General features: G+C 34.0%; 1 pseudogene; it reads right to left on the bottom strand.

Moving 5' to 3' along the window:
* Positions 1–6,750: 6,750 nt before the first annotated feature.
* Positions 6,751–7,916, bottom strand: LOC139036453 (histone-lysine N-methyltransferase SETMAR-like; annotated as a pseudogene).
* Positions 7,917–8,009: the final 93 nt, after the last annotated feature.

The raw sequence follows: 8,009 nt of genomic DNA, 5'->3' as shown, positions 1-8,009 counted from the left end.
TAGAATAGATATGGTGAAAGAGGGAGCCTTTGTTTATTCCCAAATTTAGTGGGTAACTATTGAGTCGTCCACTATTGAGTTTGGTTTATAACTATTTAGTTATAACTGATAAACATATATATATATGACTGATAAATAATTAAAGTGATTGTCCCACTCATGCAATTAATTTTTCTTTGGGACAAAAAAGCAATTTTCAACTATTGCCTATCATCAGCTATTTTTAATCAAAAGTCACTCTAAAACTCTCAAGGCCCCGTGGTTCATGGTATTCATTTATGAAGATCACCAAAACAATATGAATTCAGAATACAGCTGCTTAAAAAACCCTTGTCACATTAATTAAGCAAAGTATTCTGTAGAAAATTAAAAACTAAAATGACCAGCACTGGTACAAACAAGTATGAAAAAATATAGAAAAGAATACAAACTTTAAAATAACATGTAGTAATATGATAGTTATGTATCATAAATGGAAATACTTTAGAGGAAAGGAAGCAAAAATATTTAATTTGATGGGCAAGGGAATTAGTTATCTGATTTCAGAGTCCAAAGTTGTGGGGTACATTAGGGAGAGGAGGAAAAAAAAAAGTAAGAAATTTAGAAGATGGAAGTGAGACTATTGAGCATGGAAGTGATAGACTAGCCAAAGTGTCCTTGATACCCAGCTGAGTAGCACAACAATACCCTGCCAGGTTGGAAAGGAAGAATCTCTTTACAAACAAATAGCTGAAATATTATTCATCTTAATCACTGTCCTCACCTCAAGAGCAGATATCCAGCAAGACAGACAAATGAGCATCACTTTCAGGAATTTCTTAAAATGCAGACGAATGTGACAGGTGTATTTCCAGAAAAAACCTCAATTTGTCAGTCTATTGCTCTTGCAGAATTTTACCATTTTTACTGAGGAAAGGATGGTCTGATGGTCCCTAACTTACACTTTATTTCTTGTGAAGCTGATTCATTGATTTTATTTTTAGATCTCATAATTGAAAAACTAGAATTTTGTATGCCCTCCAAAGAAACATTTGTTCCCTTCTGGTTTCCATTGCTTCTCTGAGCTTTGTGCAATAATACGTATATAAATAAGATATTTATTGCATACACATTTAAAAAATCTATATCGTCCTTCCTAACAGTTCCTCATTAGTGAAGACAGGCCCATAGTTTGGATATTAATTTTCCTCCTTCTCAGACTAAATGGATCCTGTTTCACTTCCTGTTACTGTTATTTATGACATTGCAAAATATACACCCTTGGAAATTAAAACCATAGAAGCATGATTTGCTGGAAAGCAATGATTCCCATAATAAAATCTTAAAGTTCTCTGACTCACAAAGTTATTGCACTTTTTGATTTTGTTACTATTTTCATGTGAATCGTTTCTGCAGCCAATTTGATCTTAAAATGTGGCTACTCGTACCACAGAACTGCTTGCTGAACAATCTGAATAGATGTTATCACATAATTGGGATTAATGCACAGAAATAGCTTTGGCATATGGTAATTTGGAAGATACTTGGAGAAACGAACCCTAAATGTCACTTGGCAATGGTTTATGGGCGTAAAATTCATGCTTTTTGCTAAGATTTGAGTGGGAAAGAGAAATATGTGCAAAAATCTCATAATCTTTGACAAATTCACTAATACCTTTTGGATTATGTGCTTAATTTTTGCAGCTCTAGTTTGCAAAACAATTTTGGCTTCCCAGTAAACTCTTAAAAATAAACTGAATAGAAAATAGAATCTACTGGATCTGTTGGGGATGGCTAAACTAAAGAACTTACTCTGTAGGTTTTGCATGGTGCTTTGCAAAATTAAACCAAGGAATAATATTAAATTAAGAAGAAAGGCAGCCCTTCACCTTGAGTGCTAGGTTCTATCCACCTGACCTACTCAAAAACAATTCTCTCTCCCCTTCATCATCAACTTTTTGTGCTAGACTGGATTATTCCCATCAGCAGGGAAATGTATCACTATTTCTTGGAAGTCATTTTTAAATAATTTCCTTGATCCCTCTTGCACTACCACTTACTTCCTTATTTTTGCCCCTCTTTGCAGTAGAATATCAAGAGGGTTATTGTCTTATTCTCCCCAATTCCTGTCCTCCCAGTTCCTCTTACAGCCCTCCAGTTTACTCACATGGAAGTCACTAACGATCACCTCTATGTTGGGAAGACAGTTCTGAGCCTCATTGTTATTGAGAAAGGAGAACGTTTGTTACATATGTTCTCTCTTTTCTCTCTTTTATTTTAAGGCTATTTGTTTGTTTTTGTAGCAATATATATAAAACATAACAGTTTCCATTTTAAGCCTTTTTGGGTATTCAATTCTGTCTCATTAAGTATATTCACAGTGTTGTGCAATTACCGCCATTGTCCATTTCCAGAACTTTTTCATCATCCCAGAAAGAAACTCTGTACCCATTAGACAGTAATTCCCCTTTTTCCCCTCCTTCAGCCAAGCAAAGTTGATTCTGTTTTCTATCTCTGTGAATTTGCCTATTCTAGGTATCCTACATAAATGGAATCCTAACAATATTTGTCCTTTTGTATCCATCTTACTTTACTTATAATACATTTTTTTGAAGTTCATTGTGTTATACCATGTACCAGAATTTTATTCCTTTTCAAGGCTTAATATTCTATTGTAAGTGTATGCATTTTATTTATTCACTTATCTGTTGATGACATTTCAGGTGTTTCCACCTTTTGCCTATCATGAGTAATGCTGCAGTGAACATTGGTGTACAAATATATGAGTTCACTTTCAACACAACTGGGTATCTACTTGTGGGTGAAACCACTGAATCATATGGCAATTCTGTTTAATTGTTTAACAAAACATCAAACTTTTCTACATTGGCTCCATTATTTTACATTCTTGCCAGCAATGTATGAGATTTCCAATTTCTCCACATCTTCAGCATCACTTACTTTCCGTTGGTTTGGTAATGTCTAAAGGAAATGAAGTGGCATCTCATTGTTGATTTGATTTTTGTTTCTTTAATATCTAGTGATGTTGATCTTTTTATGTGCTTATTATCCATTTGTATACCACTTCGGAGAAATGTCTTTATAAACTCTTTGCTCATTTTTGAGTTAGAATTTTTGAGTTATAAGAGTTTTTAATATATTTTTTGGATATGAATCCCTTATTAGATGATTTGAAACGTTTTCTCTCATTCTGTGAGTTATTATTTTTTTCTGTCTTAATATTATCCTTTTATACACATAAGCTTTTAGTTTTTATAAAATCCACTTTATCTTTGTGTGTGTTTTCTTTTTCTTTTTGCTTTTGTTGTCTTGTCTAGTAGACTATTGCCAAATCCAAAGTCATAAAGATTTCTCCCTGTTTCTTCTAAGGGGTTTATAGTTTTAATTCCTAAATTTAGGCCTTTGGTTCAATTTGAGCATTTGTGTGTGTGTGTGTATGTGTGTGTGTGTGTGTGTGTGTGTGTGTGTGGTATAAAGTAAGGGTCCACCTTCATTTTTAGTATATGGATATCTGGTTTTCTTAACTCTGTTTGTTGAAAATAATTTCCCCATTGAATGTACTTGGCACCCTTGTTAAAAATCGGTTGACTATATTTGAGGATTCATTTCTGGGTTCTCTATTCTATTCTTCTGTGTCTGTCTGTATTTTAGTATCATACTGTTTTAGTTATTGTAGCTTAGTAGCAAGTATTAAAATCAGGGCACATTAGCATTCCAACTTTGTTTTACTTTTTCAAGATTGTTTTGGTTATTTGGGGTCCCTTGATGTCCCATGTAAATTTTGGATAGATTTTCAATTTCTGAAAAAAAAAATTCCACTGGAATTTTGATAGATACTGTATTAATATTTTGGGGGTAGTGTTGTCATCTTAACAATATTAAGTCTTTGAATCCATGAACATAAAATATCTTTCCCTTTAATGTGTCTTCTTTGATTTCTTTAAGCAGTGTTTTGTAACTTTAAGTGTACTAATCTTTTGGTTCCTTGGGTGAATTTATTCCTAAGTATATTATTCTTTTGGATGGAAATGTTTTCTTAATTTCTTTCTATAATTATTCATTGCTACTGTAAAGAAACAGAACTGATTTTTCTTTGTTGATTTTATGTTCTTCAACTTTGGTTAATTTGTTTATTGGTTCTAATAGTTTATTTGCAGTATCTTTATGGCTTCCTACTTATAAGATAGTGTCATTTTTAAACAAAAATAACTCTATATCTTTGTTTAAAAGAAGACGATCACTTCTTCCTAATTTGGTTTCTTTTTATTTCTTTTTAAAGTTTTATTTATTTATTTAGCCTAATTGCTCTGATCAGAATTTCCTACGTATGTTGACTAGATCTGGCAAAACTGGACATCCTTGTCTTATTTCTTGATCTTGGAGGCAAAGCAGAGTCATAAATACAAAGAACGAACAAGTGGTTGCCAGAGGGGTGGGGTGGAGGATTGAGAGAAATAGGTGAGGGAAATTAAGAGGTACAAACTTTCAGTAAGGGTATGAAATGTGTAGTGTGGGGAATATAGCCAATAATTATGTAATATCTTTGTATGGTGAGATGGTCACTAGACTTATTGTGGTGATAGTTTTGAGTGTTTAGAAATATCAAACCACTGTTTCTGTACTAGAAACTAACGTAGTGTTGTAAGTCAATTACACTTCAAAAATAAACTCAAAGAAAAAGAAGATTTGTGGTTATCAGAGACAGGGTGTGGGTATAGGAGGAATTAGATGAAGGTAGTCAAAAAGTACAAGCTTCCAATTATAACATAAATAAATACTAGAGATGTAATGTAAAACATGGTAAATATATTTAACACTTCTGTATGTTATGTTGAAAGTTGATAGAAGAGTAAATCTGAAGTATTCTCATCACAAAAAAATTTTTTTCTCTATTTCTTTAATTTCTATAGGAGATGATGGATGTCCACTAGACTTGTTGTGATAATCACTTCATAATATAAGTCAAATCATTATGCCTTATACTTTAAACATATGCAGTCCTATATGTAAACTATGTCAATAAAACTGGATGAAAAAGTATAAAAAATATTCAAGATGGCAAAATTCACTGCACTCATTTTCATTGTTCTATCCTCTTTTGTCATGGGCTGTATTATTTTTATCCCTAACTATTGTGCATATTAGAAATTTTTAAAGTGTTTATTGAACAACAAAGTGAGAAGACATTCTTTTAATTTTTTTAAAGCTCCATTCTCCTTTTTAAAAATAGCCCCAACAGTAATTGGCTCTTCTTCCTCCAGAGGTTCTGATATGTCGATAACCAGAGTTAAGTCCCTTAAGTTATTTATGCTCAACAAACAAGAGTTTTATTTAATGAAAGCAAAACTACTCACCCATTAGTTTTGATCAATTGCTTTGTGGTCACCTTCATTAGACTGTTTAATTTGAACCACAATTAGATTTTATTCTTTAAAAAGATAAAGCTGATTCCTCAGGCATTAATTAAAGGGACTGACTAAAGTTGGTTCCAAGATGGATGTTACATACCTTTCACTGATGACCCTACTCAGCAGAATAGTATCCTTGTGGTTTGGGAAGCAAATATTGTAACTTTAATCATGAAAATTTAGTTTCTTCCTGGGGCAGGTGGGCAGGAGTTTATAAAACATCTCAGGTATACAACTATAATACTCTGGTCCCTGGAATTCCAAAGGGAATCAGACATAAATCCATGAGTTTTTATAAGAATATGAATTCATAATTAATTTATCAATTAAGTGGGAATCATGTCTACATGATGTTCTATATGAAACCATTCTTTCCCCTCATTAAAGTGATGGAATGATATATCTGTTCTTGATTGACTAGACTCCCTATGACATATTTGTCTCGAAGGCCTGTGCAGACACAAAAGGCCGTGCAGACTTCCTCTTTCTCAAAAGAGAAAGTCTCTGCTTGTTGGAAAGTGTCAACAATACTCTTGTCCACTTTTAGCATCCTCCTGCCCTCCTCTTTTAATAAAGTCTCAAAGGAACTTTCCCATTTGATAAGATCAAAATAAACATTTTAAATAAACCATGCAAATGAAGTACATAAATTGAACAGGTCATTTAAATTACCCAAAAGATCACAAGAGCATAAGTGAAAAAAAAACCTATATTTGCATAACAAATAACTTCCTTACAAATACTAGCCTCCTACGTGATGCCATTTCTCTTAAATGCTAAAAGCTTCAACTTTGCTAAGATTCAGGAAGGGAATATAATACACTGGTCAAGAGCATGGACAAGGTATCCAGCTGCCTGCTATTTTACTGCTACTAAGGACCTGGTGACCTTGCACATATCATCTTAATCCTGGTGAGCCCACAACAGTAAAATGATGCCTTCTCATAGGGTTTGTGGTTAAAATTAAAAGAAATGATCATGAAAAGTGTCAAGCATGAAATAAGGACCCAGTACATTTTACCTTTTGATTCAGTTACACATATATTCAAATTCTTTTCCCATTTAGGTTATTAAAGAGTATTGATCAGAATTCCCCATGCTCTACAGTAGGTCCTTACTGGTTATGTATTTTAAATATAGCAGTATGTACATGTCAATTCCAAACTCCCAATTTGGCCCTCCCCATCCCCACCAACACCAACTTCCACCTTGGTAAGCCTAAATTCATTCTCTAAGTCTGTAAATCTGTTTCAGCTTAGTAAATATTAGGTTGGTGCAAATATAATTACAGTTTTGGACTGTGAATTTTAAATCATTATAACTAAGCTGAAGCACATATTTATTAACCAAAATAGGAACCATTGCAATCAACACGTTTTTGCCAACAAGAAATGTTTGTTTATTCCTGTAGCATTAAAATTCATGCTTTGAGATTTTATGCTCTTGGAAAGCATTTTTTCCTGCAAAAAGCTGTTGAGATGTTTGAAGAAGTGGTAGTCAGTTGGCAATAGGTCAGGTGGATGTGGTGGAAGAGGCAAAACTTTGTAACCCAGTTAATTCAACTTTTGAAGCATTGGTTAGGCAATGTGTGCTTGGGCATTGTCATGGAGAAGAATTGGGGCCTTTTTGTTGACTAATGCCAGCTGGTAGGAATTGCAATTTTCAGTGCATCTCATTGATTGCTAAGTGTACTTCTCAGATGTAATGGTTTCACTGGGATTCAGAAAGCTGTAGTGGATCAGACAGGCAGCAAACCACCAGACAGAGACCATGACCTTTTTTTGGTGTGAGTTTGGCTTTGGGAACTGCTTCAGAGCTTCTTCTTGGTCCAGCCGCTGAGCTGGTCATCGCCAGTTGTCCTATAACATCCACTTTCTGTCACACAGCGCAATCGGATGGAGAAATGGTTCATGTTGTTGTGTAGAATAAGAGAAGACAACACTTCAAAATGATGAGTTTTTTGATTTGCCGTCAGCTCATGAAGCACCTGCTTATTTAACTTTTTCACTTCTCCAATTTGCTTCAAATGCTGAATGACCATAGCTTGGTCAACGTTGAATTCTTTGGTAACTTCTTGTGTAGTTGTTAGAGAATCAACTTCGATGATTCTCTCAATTGGTGGTTGTCAACTTCTGATGGCAAGCCACTGCGGTCCTCTTCTTCAAGGCTCTTGTCTTCTTTGTTAAACTTCTTGAACCACCACTGCGCTGTATGTTCATTAGCAGTTCCTGGGCCAAATGCATTGTTGATGGTGCGAGTTGTCTCTTCTGCTTTTCGACCCATTTTGAATTCAAATAGGAAAATCATTCGAATTTGTTTTTTTTTTTTATGTTCCAATAAAGTTTTATTTATGGACAATGATACTTGAATTTCATATCATTTTCACATGGCTTGCAGTGTTGGTCTTTGATTTTTTTTCTCCCTTCAAACTTAAAAATGCAGAAGGGGATATACATATATACCAGGTAGCAGGTTGGCTTTGGCCCATGTGCCATAGTTTGCCAACATCTGCTCCAAAATAATACTTTAAAAATCCAGTCACTTCAAAATTTCAAGTCATTACTTCCTAGAGATTTGAAGTGATTATTCATATATTCACCA

This window comes from Odocoileus virginianus, chromosome 9, assembly GCF_023699985.2.
Source record: "Odocoileus virginianus isolate 20LAN1187 ecotype Illinois chromosome 9, Ovbor_1.2, whole genome shotgun sequence".
NCBI lineage: Eukaryota > Metazoa > Chordata > Mammalia > Artiodactyla > Cervidae > Odocoileus > Odocoileus virginianus.
The sequence above is the reverse complement of the archived record's forward strand: the minus strand, read 5'-3'. Positions and strand labels throughout refer to the sequence as shown.